Genomic DNA, 13,574 nt, shown 5'->3' with positions numbered 1-13,574 from the left:
TATTTTCCCTCAGTACTAATTCTATCTCAGTAATTCGGCTAAAATCACCTTACGACTTTCCTTAATGTATCCAAAATATCGCAACCGCATTGTTGTTACTGAATTCTTACTCTTCTTATCAAGTACTCACTTCGTCTCATCCCTAGCATACAAATATTTGTAGGTTGCATAACTATTCTTGTACAATTTGTATAATGTGTATCTAATCTTAGTCAGAGTCTTCAAAGGGGTGAATAAAGGAAGGAAAGGAGTATGATAAGATAGGCTACGAGCGAGTTTTAATACGGATGAGATATGTTAAGCAGAATGAACCGGGAGGAGGAATAGCTAGGACTAAGATTGGATATATTTTATACAGGTTGTACAAGAATAGTTATACAACCTACGAGTATTTGTATGCTAAGAATGAGACAAAGTGAGTACTTGAAAAGAATGAGTAAGGATTCAGTAATAACAATGCGGTTGTGATATTTTGGATACATTAAGGAAAGGTGTATGATGGTTTGAACCAAAGTACCAAGATAGGATTAGTACTAAGGGCAAAAGCCATAGTTGAGCCCCGATATCAATTGAAAGATACAGGAGAATAATGTAAGGTCTGCATAAAGACTACTGAGACGACGCTAAGATATCTCGTGGGCTCATTTGAGCACTTACGCATATTCTAATGCGTGATAGGGGGACTAAGAGCAAAATCTGAGTAAAGGGGCAATAGAAGAGTTTGAAGTAAAAGATAAAGAAACGACACGAGATAATATGCCTAAAGTGTTATAAGTTGGATTAAGGGAAATGGTTTAAGCGAGACGATCAGAACAAGCGAGTTACTGGATGACAGTGAATTTATATGTCAAATCAAAAGAAATTCTTTCAGAATTATACCAGTTAATGATAGTCAGATCACAGAGCAGCTATGTAAAGTTATAAAATGAGGAAACTCCAGCGCTACTTGATAGCCAACTATAAGGATTGAGATTAAGAGCTAAAAACAAAGTGATAGTTAAAAACCTTTAAAAGAAAGTCGAAGAGTGACACATGATGCTGAAGATTTCAGAATACGGACTGTAACAGCAGAGCAAAGCAAGGTTATTGGAGTAAAATAATGTTACACCCTGGGAAATGTCGTTTTATTCGTAGAGTCTACGAAGGGTCTTCAAGTTACCGGAGGTATGAAATACTCCAAGGTTTGTAAAGCCTAATAAATCAATGACGGATGTCTGCGCGTTACAAGATCTTATTTAAAGATTAGAAGGTAAAGTGAAGTGAACAATACATCATCTTAAGGGAGTAACTATAGAAGAAGAAAGAGTCGAGTTATGACTAAGTGCACCATGAATACAAGTCCGAATCAGTCAGTGACAGTACAACTGAACAGTATGCAAACAAGAGAGAGAGTAACATTTCAACAGAAGAGCTCGCAATACAACTATTAACGGGGAGAGTAAAAACAACGACGTGGAATTATTACCTCGAGAAGCAACAGAAAGAGGAAATATTGCAGGAATGGTTACGTAGAGATCTGAAATGCATTATAATAAATTGAATGAAATCGACCGACGAAGGAGTCATGTGAAGAATATAATTCAGTAAAAGGACATTTAAGGAAGTATTGGGAGTACAGGACCATTTTAACATTTGAGGACGGATATTCTAAAGGGGGGAAGAATGTTATACCCCATATTTTTGCACGTCGGATTATTCATAAGCTAATCGACATAAGTTCAAGACAAGATTATTTTTGGGATATGAGACAAGGGCTTTTAATCCCCGATTTTTAATAAGTGCACGATGGCTTGTAAAATTCAATTGGTGAAGAAATATTAGTGGAGATTAGGGATTAACTAACCATGATTAGATTATTAAGCGGGGATTAATGATTAATTAAGTTAATTACACCTTGAGTGGGCCCCACCCGATTTTTTAATAAAAAAATAAAATAGCATGAATGAGGACATGCCAAGTGGAGGGGGTATGTGTCAATGTGTTAAGCTACCTATATAAGTCAAGTTGATGACTAATTCATCAAAAAAACCTCATTTCATCTTCACACAAATTAAGCTAGAGAGAGAGAGAGTTCAGCTGTCACGACCCAACTAAGGGGCCGCGACGAGCACCCGGTGCTATCCCACCCGGGCACCCCTTGACAGACTTTTGCATAATATCTAGGTGAGCCATATATTTAAAACATACATTTCTATTCATCCATCATACTAGTCCCCTTGGACAACAAGATTCTTTATCTCATTACAGGCATTTATGCCAAATCAATGTACATGGGCCGACGAGGCCAACAAAATGATATACAAAATATAGGCCGACAAGGCCAGACATATCTACCCATATACACGTGACTACGAGCCTCTAAGGAAAGTATAACATAACACATAAGCGGGACAGGACCCCGCTATGCCCATAATATGTACACAAAAGAATAAGTACCCAAAGCTATGGCTCCGAATGAAATGGAGCTCCGCTATGTAATCACTGAGAATGTAGCTACGAATCAATTCTGTCTCCCTGGCCACCTGCGGGCATGATGCAGCATCCACAAATAAAAGGACGTCAGTACGAAGAGTGTACTGAGTATGTAAAGCATGATCATCATCAATATAAAAGCGTAATAGATAGCATATGAAACAACATAGGAGAGAAGACAATAGCATCGTCGCCATGGCACTTACTTGCTTTCCTTAGGGACGTTTCTTTCTTATCGCGTATACGTATACATAGTCTTATTCATTCGTATTCATACTCATATTCATATCGTCTACATCTCATATACCTTGCATATACATAGCCTTGCGCAACATTTACATATACTCAACATATTCGTACTCATATTGATGTCATATATATATATACATATAGCCTTTATATAGCGTACCCGACCATGAAGGATCGGTGTTTCATACATACTTGGCCAACCAAGGCTTAAGGTTATACCTACTTCGCCCTACCAAGGCTTCAGGGTTATCCGTACCTTCTGCAGAAGTGCGCACGTTACGTAATCATTTACATACTCTATACATATTCATATACATACATTCTACACGGCATCATAAGCTCGGGGTCTTATTATAGCCCTTCATAGGCACACATACATATAATAGCTCATAGGCATCTTTAGCATCATATTATTCTCATCATCATTACTATAATTATCACTATCATCGTCGTTATCATTACATCTATCTTATAGGCCTACTCGACATATGAGGAACTTAGTACAATCATAGCATATTAAGCATCGTGAGCTTACTAGCTCGGAAGATCAAATCATTTGAAGGAATCATAGTCTTATAGGAGATTTAGATGTTTGGCCAAAGAACCATGCCTTATGAAAGCAGGGTTAGCCTTACATACCTTTTCGTTCGAATATATATCACTTGCACGTTCTCTTTCAAAGCTTGCGTTTATACCTTCATTAAAGGTCATACTATTGTTAGAATCAATCGCTATCATATATGACTAAAGCTAGAGAAAATCGGACAGCATCTCCTCCATAACGTATCTCAACTCCCAAACGTCAATAATAAATTCACGATGCCATAACAATAGCTATTACTCATTCACATTATCCATATTTCTAGACATACATTCAATTCATCCATAACCATGGCCATAACACACACGACGTCCATTTACATACATTGTTCATCTCATGTTCTCAACATTGTTTATATCGTATTTACCTCACAGTACATCAAGACCCATAGCTCAACTCATATTATTTCTCAAAATGACACTATTCCATATTCATGACTCATTTTTCTATACTCTTCTACTATCCAAGTATTTCAACTCTTAACTACCTTAAACAACATAGAAATATCATGAATCTTACCTTAAATGTTGTAGGAACAAGCTTTAGTTGATAATACTCCACTTTGAGCAAAACCCTAGTTTATCTCCATTTGGATCTCTTGACTTTGAATGATCTTAATGGGTTTTCTCACACTTGATTCACTTGATTTGTGTTGTTGATCCTTAATAATCCTTGAAAACTTGTGGAATATATGTAGAGAGATGTTCTAGAGAGAAGGGGTGTGATGTAGAAGTGAAATGAAATAAGCCTTGGTCCCCTTATTTAATGACTTAAAAATCTGATTTGAAGTGCACAGTGGTCGTAAACTTGGTTTACAGTCCATATTCCAGTTTACGGACCGTCCTTTTTGGTCGTATTTAATCATATCAGAACTAGAAACTCAAACTGAGATGTGGTGATTTACGGACCCAGTTTACGGGCCGTAAACCACTTTACGGTCTGTATTTTGGGTCATTTTTAACCATTTGCTCATTTGGCAGAAAGTTGAAGTTTTGGAAGCCAAAATACGAGATGGCAGTTTACGGACCGTATACCACTTTACGGTCCGTATTTCATTTTACGACCAACTGGCCAGAATGCAAACTTGCAACTTTTCACATTTCCAAAACCTATAATTATTCATTATGGAGCATAACCTCTCTGTTATTGCGATGGCCTTTGGAATCTCACTTAGGGTCGTCAAATGTTATTTCTTACTCGCAGAAACATCGTACACTCGTACTCATCACTAGTTCATTCACTTGCGTACCAACGGAAGATTTTCCGAGGTGTAACATCGGCCATGGCTATGAGAGCTCATGAAGCTCACAGCCATGGCAGCTTTTGGAGAAAGCTTACGGCCAGCCCCTCTACATAGTTGAATTGAAAATTTCTCAAGTTCAATTGGAGAAAGAAATAGAGATTACAACATCCATGGTAGTTCTTGATCAACTCAAGCTTGCTAAAGTAAGATTTAATTCTCTCCTACATGTTTAAGAGGTGATTTGGACCTTGTATAATTTGGTAGATGTGAAATTGTGTGTGTTGATGCTAAGTTGCTGTTTTGGCCGTGTGGGGGTTGTTGTAACTTAAAAATGGTGAATTAATTGAGATTAGGGTGGTCGTTATTGTTGTCATGGGTTATGTGATGAAGGTGAAGGAATTTGATATTTAAAATTGAAGTTGTATTTGTTTTATGGGTTGTTAGAGGCGTGTTGTGGTTCTTGTTTGAATTGGAGGATTCGGTGTAGTTGAGATTATGCGTTGTGTGGTTGTAATGGTTGAACTATTATAAAGTCGTTTCGATAAAGTGTTATGGCCATAGATTATTAAAAGTAACTCGAATATGTCATAGCCGTCATGTTATCGGTTATTGAATATTGTGATGTGTGGACTGATTGGAATGTTATGCGGGCTATTCGGAGTATTATTGAGTCATGTCGTAGCTAGTCTTGATATAGTATTTGAACGTGTGGTTGTTGATGTTGACTTGGTCATTTATTAGTTGGCTTGAAAGGGAGGGAAGTGAATAATATAAGGGAAATGCGGCCCAATCGTCTAGAAATAAGGTACTAACGTTGAAGTACGTTTTATGCCTTTCCATAGCTTAGCCATAGTCTTGACGTTTTAATATAGGTTGAGAAACTTCGGGCAGCGTATACGTATTGTATCGCGGATAAGCGTTAAAGGTATGTAAAGCTAACCCTTCCTTCTTTTTGGCATGATCTTTATAAAACAAACAGACGACGTATATATGACTCCAAAGAAGCTCCTATTCTTAGAGCCACTAGGATGGCTAATGTTCTTGATTTCCAGAAGCTATTTCATGGTGTCTCGATACATGTCTATGATTCCATAAGATCTATTTTGATATAATCCATTGTGACATTCGAAGGGTACTTGATATGATTATTGTCTTGATTTTCAAATGATAGTTCATCTTGATTATTCTATCGAGTCTCAGATATGACTTAGTTTGCATATGGTTGCTCACTACTCTGCTCGTGCATGCCTCAATATATCTTTCACCGAGTCCCGGGCCGGCTATGTTTTCGTGCACAGTTTCACTGCATTGTTCACCGAGTCCCTCACTAGAGGGCCTGGTACGGTATATATATATATATATATATATGATATGATGATGTGATGATATGATAATGTGATTATGGCGCCAAGGATGATTTTATTGACCGAGTCCCATAATGGGCTGGGTATGATATATGATATATGATATTGATATACGTGATTTACATTTCATAAGGCAAATGTATTGGTATTTGAATGTCATATTTGTCTCCTGTGACCTCTATTTCAGTTATGATCCTCTTTACTATATCATATGTTTTATATACTCGGTACATATTCCGTACTGACCACCTTTCTTCGGGGGGCTGCGTTTCATGCCTGCAGGTACAGATACTCGATTTGGTGATCCTCCAGCTTAGGATTTCTACTCAGCTGTCTTGGAGAGCTCCATTGTTCTAGAGCCTGGACTTTTGATACAGATCTTTTGATATATATATATGTGTGTATGTTTATCCAGGGGTACGGCGGGCCCCTGTCCCGTCATGTTTCACTATCGACACTCTTAGAGGTCTGTAGATATATGTGTGGGTTGTGTATAAGTTCTGTTTGGCTGTGTCTATATGGCTTGCGTATGGTATTGATATGTAATGACAGCCTTGTCGGCTTACGTATGGTATTGACATGTTGTGGCAGCCTTGTCGGTTTGCGTATGGTATTGATATGTTGTGTCAGCCTTGGCGGCTTGCGTATCATATTATGTTTTGATCAGTTGTGACTCCTCAGGAGACAGTTTATCTGGATATATACGTATGATGACGTTATGAACCTTGGGAGTTCTTTTGTAAGTTTCCATATTGTTCTTAGATTCACTTGACTATATCTAACAGGTATGTACACGAGTGTCCAGCTCGGGCACTAGTCATGGCCCACGGGGTTAGGTCGTGACAAAAGTGGTATCAGAGCAGTTCATCCTTGGAGTGTCTACAGGCCGTGTCTAGTAGAGTCTTGTTTATCGGTGTGTTGTGCACCACATCTATAAACAGGAAGCTACAGGACATTTAGGATGTTATCTTCCCTTCTTATTCTAGATCGTGCGATCGAGGCAAGAGATAGGAAATGATATCCTTTCTTTATATACTGACCTTTGATTTCAGCGGGAGAGTGGTGTCGACAAGAGAAGGTAAATAATGCTACTAGGAGTTACAGAGGCTAATATTTCATCGAGGTTACATTATCAGAAACTGTATATACAGAATGGCAAACTGGCCATCATCAAGGTAAGTTATTGAAGTCTAGTAAGAAAATGGATTGAATGTATATATATTGTTGATAAGTTCAGTTATAAAGTGTGAACAGAAGGAACTGAAGGAATCAATAAAAAGATAGGTATGCAGGGTATATGCCAGATACGGTATGAATGTTGTAGGTATGATTGAAACCTGCAGTTAAAGATTGAAAGGGTAAGTAAACAGGAAAGTGTAACAGGTACAGTTCGAGTTGGGCATCCGAAGTAAGTTCATCATTTTCATATTGTTATTGATATGGGAAGCCCTGTGCGGCTATGATACCAGATAATATATACGTATATATGTTGGCCCTGTGAGGCATTGTTGGTATTTCCTGCGTGCAGGTTTTGGGATAGTAAGAAATACAGAGGAAACTCTGCCAAAAGTTTCCTAGAAGTAAAAAGAAAATGAGATATAAGTTCGTAAAAGTCTTGAAAGGTCATGTCAACAGTAATGATGAGATTTGACTAAGTTGCAAGTACGTCTGACTTCGAGAAATAAAGTTAACGGTTGAATTGATAATAATAGTAATTATGAGGTCGACATCGATATGGTAAATTTATCATGTTGGATTAAAGCTTTAAGAGATACCCTCCATGTTGTCACACCCTCATCTTGATAGGGCATGATGGGCACCCGACTCTCATCAGAGTCGAGCGAACCCTTAAACGTTCGCTTTACCAAAACCTGTCATTTCAAAAACTTTTAAAACAAGGAACATTTCCAAAATAGGGATCATTCGCTTTATACAGATTATCAAAACTTTTAATCAATTACGTACTTTAAACCAACTGAAATCATCTGAAAAATACATACTCTTTTAACATCTATAAAAGATTCGCACTTCTCGACGCCCTATCCACAGGACACTGTCTGCAAAGTCTCTAACATATACAAAATACCATAACAAAAGTACTTGACTCGGCAATACTCCGAATTGAGATGGAGCTCGCCAATCCCGCTGGAACACCTTCTAGCAAAGTCTTCTACTCATCTAGGTGTACCTGTGTTATAGCCCGTATATTGTACGTTTGGAAATTCAGAAGTCGTCGTGGAAAGTTAGGGGCGAGATCATTTTCAAAAAATTATTTCAATGTACGAGTGGTTGAAAATATTATTTATGATTATTATTAGTATGGAAATGTTGAGAAAAGTTAAGGGCAAAAGGAGAAATTCGCAAAATGATCAATGGAAATAATGTGGAAGCTTAGGGGCAAAATGGTAATTTCACATAATGTTCAAGAATGATCTTGGAGGAGCAAAAATGTTCAAGAAAATTTATGAAGAGGCCATATTGGCCGTGCACTATATGCCCTTCTTTGTAATTAATGGGGGCTAATTGTGAGTTATAGAATAATATATGGGTCAAAGCTTCCTTAAGAAGATATTTGGTCTTCTTTGACCATATAAAAAATTCAAGGAAAAATCAAGAAAATGGAAGAAAACTCTAGAAAGGAAATAAAGGGGACTTGAGGTCATACTTGAGGGACTAAATTATAAATATGAAAAAGTAGTGGAAGACATGTATATATATATATGGAGTCACCTTTTAGTTGAAGAAATAAGAAAGAAAGAAAAAAAAAGATGAAGGAGAAAAATGAGGCCTAGGTTCGGCCAAGAGGGAGAAAAATTTCCCCCATGAAATCTTGGTCCAAAAAATTATTTCTTCATAAATTTCTACCCAATGGAAGGTCCTCTACAACATGGAGTAGGAGTTGAAGCAAGTGGAATGCTCATTGGTGTCATATACCAACCCTAAGCCAAGGGTGAAGTTGAAGGAAAAAGGGTAAGAACCAATCTCCCTTTATGTTGTATGAATGCTTGGTATATGTTGTTGTATGGAGAAATGAATGGAAAACATGAAACCTTGCATGTTGAAGTTGTAGCCGTGCATGGTGTGTTGTGTGTTGTGTTGAATGGAAGATTGAATTAATGTTATGTAGTGTGTTGGTTGTTGTTGTAATGTGTAGGAAAAGATAGGAAATTCATGAAATATGTTGTTGTTGTGGTATGGCCGAATGGGGTGTGGTTTGACAAACCATGATGATTTAATTCTATTTGATATTTTAGTTGTTGTTATTATGGATTCTACGATGAAAAATGCAAGTTTGGTGGTTTGGAACAAAATGGTAATTGATATGAGAATGTTGAAGAAGTTAATACCATATTAGTTTAAAGTCTTACATTGCATGAATGGTGTAGTAAGTGCCTGGTTGTGGATGTGGTTTATGAATTTAGAATAAAAAAAAATGTGTGGTTAAGTCCTTGTTGAAGATTTCGGATATCATTGAATCATTGGGAAGATTGTAAGTGTTGCTAGAATAATTGCTAGTATTGTTGTTGGTTTGGCCGAGTTCCATTCTCGGGTTGTTGTTGATTGAAATTGGCCAAGTTGAACTTGGTGGTATGGTGTATTTACAGGGGAAATACTGCCGAAATTTCGGCAGACAAAGTGTTACTTTGAAGAATCAACTTCTAAAAGCTCTAATCAAGTTTTGGTAAACATGACCAATTTGTAGATTTTGGCGAAATTGCAACTTGAATTTGGAGAAGCAAAAGGAAGCGGAAAAGGTATGTAAGGCTTTATCCTTCCTTCTATGGCATGTCTTAGACGTAATAAGTCGGGTACGAGCCTCGGGGACAACCCTATTCCCCGGAATCCGCACCTAAAGTTTTCCCTTTTTCCTTCAGTAGAATTGAATTAAAAAGTGTGCAAAATATTGGAAGAATGTCCTAAACCTCTAGAACTCGCATAAATAGGACCCGATGACCCTAAACCCACACAATTAACGCCATGATATGTAATATATGTAAACTTTGTACGCTACCTCATTTGATCCGAGGTGGGCCCACTGTTTCCCGGATTTACCTTATTGCTCCGCTTGACTTACTTTGAAGCTGAATCCAAAAGAAACCTTCGATCCTTATTCCATTACCAAATGACAAGTACTGTACCTATCCCAACGAGAATACTTCCATGATGATAATGATAATGATGATGTCAGAAAAAAGAATATGCCTATGATAAGTACGACAAGAATGATTCCACGACTAAGAGTCTTGAGCTAAGAATCCAATGTGAATATGAAAGTGTTATACTAGTTCTTGAACCTTAATTCTATTCCGTAGCTATGACACTAGTTTATAAAAGACTTCACAGCATATGAATTGACGGTTATAATGCCTATGATCTTATTCTATGTCTCCTCTTAAAGTTATCTTTCGTTGATAGTCTCGCCTTATAATTATCGTTCCTTCAAGGTGAGACAAGTGACCCGAGTATTCCATAATGTAATCGGAGGATTTCGACCTTACGTCACTCCGATGGACACATGATTTTCTTTGGGCTCTCATGCATGCCAATTGTATAACATATGTGTATGAATGTGAATATGTATATGTATATGTATATGGGGAAAAGGGGAAGGGCCACTGTTATATCACCACCTGATTCAGCTGGATTTCATCCCGGACGCGGGATGCCCAGACGCGGGATATGAGACAGCCGGATACGGCGTCTGTATATGCGATATATATATAATATGTTGGGATACTGTTGGGGAGGGGGGTGGGAGAGTCGATGTACTCGGCGTCTGTGAATGTAAATAAAGGACACCGTTTCCTGAAATGTTCTGTTTTCTGTATATGTAAATAAGAAGCACCGTTTTTCTGAAAAAGAAACTAAGCATGCATGGCATCCGCAGAAAGGCATTCATATGTACAGGTTACATCTGTCCCAGGATAAGCTCCATATGTCTATTCCGTTATCATTCATACTGTATATTCCCTTATTATGTTACTATTCATACTTAACATACTCAGTACATTACTCGTACTGACCCCTCTTCTTCAGGGGCTACGTTCATGCCGCGCAGGTACACCAGATGAGCCACAGTTATCATAGAAGATGTTCCAGCGGAGTTGGCAGGCTCCACTCGTTCAGGAGTGCTGCCGAGTCAGAGTATCTGAGCCATGATGTTTGTTTGATATTAGAGACTTTGCAGGCAGAGTCGTGGGTATAGAGTGTCGATAATATGCTATATCATAAAGTCCAGGTGATTGCAGATTCTGTTTGACTTGAGTACGATGGAAAAAAAAATCTCTTGAAAGTTTTACTATGTTTTCCATTTTTTATTGATATAAGAGTCTAAGGAAGTTAAGTATGTAACAAGAGTCAGCGGGTTCGCTCGGCTCCAGATATGGGGTCGGGTGCCCATAACACCCTAGTAAAGTCGGGGTGTGACAAAGTGGTATCAGAGCAGGTCGGTCCAAGGGTTGTCTGCAAAGTCGTGTCCAGTAGAGTCCTGTTTATGGGTGTGAAGCCGGCCACATTTATAAACAGGAGGCTGCGGGGCATCTAGGAAATATTGACCTTCTTTCTGTCTTAGATCGTGCGATAGAGTCAAGTCATAAGGAATAAGATTTCCCTATATGAGCTATATGTATGACGAAAGAAAATGAGCAAGGCTGCGGAAGCTTATAAAGGTAAGTTCCGACGTGATTGTTCTGTTACCTGAACTGGAAGTATTGGATGGCGGGGATGTGCCATATGGTCATACGTTCTATGAGGCCTTGATGACATTGGCCGCATACAGGTTTTGAATAATAGGAACAGTAAAAGAGGTTCTGCCAAAACGGGTACGTCCCACAGGAAGAAGTATGGGAAAGAAATACCGTGAATAGGTAATAAGCGACATGCGTTGGTTCAGAAAGGTTATGGATTTGGGCGTGGCGACGAAGGTGAGATCGCTATCATCAGGAATTGGAAAGTCCAGGACAGGAGGTAGCCATACACACAGGCGGAAGATGAACATCGGGAACCAAAAAGGGTAAAATCATAATTGTAAAAGGAATGACGTGGTACGAAAGTGCCTTCGGAGCCTGTGAAACCTCGACTCGCTCCAGAACATGTAATAAAGGTCATGTGAAAAAGCGGGCGCGAAAATATCGACATTAAGGCACTGAATTTCAGCGAAGCTTTTGGGTTAAGCGTGCTCAAGTGGGGGCAATTCCATGATGGGTGACCCCCTGGGAAGTTGGTGAGAAATTCTATAGATTGGGACATAAGAGACAAATTAAAAGCTAGGGTATTTTAAGGAAAATTAGAGTGTATGGGATGGCTGGGAATCTTAAGAAGACGCGTGAAATGAGGCAGACTAGCTCGGTAAAGGGCCCTAGAATTAAGCTAGGCTTGAACAGCGTTTGAAAGTATCTTGTGAACTAGTTGATAGTAGATATGTGTGTATATATGAATGTGTAAGATATCCCGCATATGATTGTATCGGTGGCGTGCAAGCCCCAACAACCGAAACTACGGGAAGAAAGGTATTGATCGCGCAAAGGTGCAGAAGTACGAGTGACAGCAAGAATAAATGGTGCCACCGTCATAAGGTAAACCGTTATTATTTTACTGTGGTTAGAATTGAAAGATTTAGTGCAGCGATACTTGGAACGGAAAGAGAGTAAATGGATGGAAGATAGAAATCTTAAATGTAAGAAAAAGGTGAGAGTTAAGAAAGCCTTAGTGAGTGAAACCACCGCGAGAAATTGATGGTAAAAATACGAGACCATTAGGATGAAAATTCAAGTAGGCATGTGAAAGGGATAGAGTGAGGAAAAAGGAAACAAGGAGAAATGTGTGGAGGTTGAGAGTTGATTTCAACAAGTAGGTCTAAGAGAATGGTGACCAGGGTAGAGGGATGTGAAGTAAGAGAAGGAATGCTCAGGATGGTGATGGTGTTAAGATGAAAGATCTGAAAAAGGACAAGTATGTAGCTATAGAAATATGCTTAGAGGTTTAAGAAAATAACGGGACGCTTAAGAAATACGGGCGCACAGTTACAACACGAACACGTAGTTAAGAAAGAATTACGAGCAAGAGAGCTAAGCAAGTGAAAGAACGAATAAAGGATAGAAAGGTATGGAAATGTGGACAAATGAGGACCTAGACAGGAAGTAAAAGAAAAGCTTAAGATAAGAAGTTTTCGATATGTTAGGCACAAAGCTGGAAAAGAAGGTGAGGGATAAAGGTATAAGCGAAGACTCCATAAAGGACTATGAGCATATAAGGAACCCTTTAAAGGGGGGGAGGCCATATTAGGCTTACAAGGAATGACGATAAACGAAACGAGCACAACACATGAAGTCAAAAGACAAGTGTACCTGTATTGAGAGATACGAAAAGAGACTAAAGAATAGTTGTAGTAAGAATCGGAAGGTGTGGCTTTTGCTAGATATGGTCGCGAAATAGTAACAGAAAAGAGATGATCTGAGAAAGAAAAGGATAATACGTTGGCCCAACAAATTAGAAAACCCATGACACGAGAAGGAGATTCAGGTAAAAACTGAGAAGTTCGATTATAAAAGGAATGAGGTAAAGGATAAGGAGTGAGTATGAAGAAAGAATGACTACAAAAGGGATCCTCTCGAAGTATTACGACACCCCATAAGATCAGTTGAAC

This window comes from Lycium barbarum, chromosome 1 (genome assembly GCF_019175385.1).
Source record: "Lycium barbarum isolate Lr01 chromosome 1, ASM1917538v2, whole genome shotgun sequence".
Lineage (NCBI taxonomy): Eukaryota > Viridiplantae > Streptophyta > Magnoliopsida > Solanales > Solanaceae > Lycium > Lycium barbarum.
Note: the sequence above shows the minus strand (reverse complement) of the source record.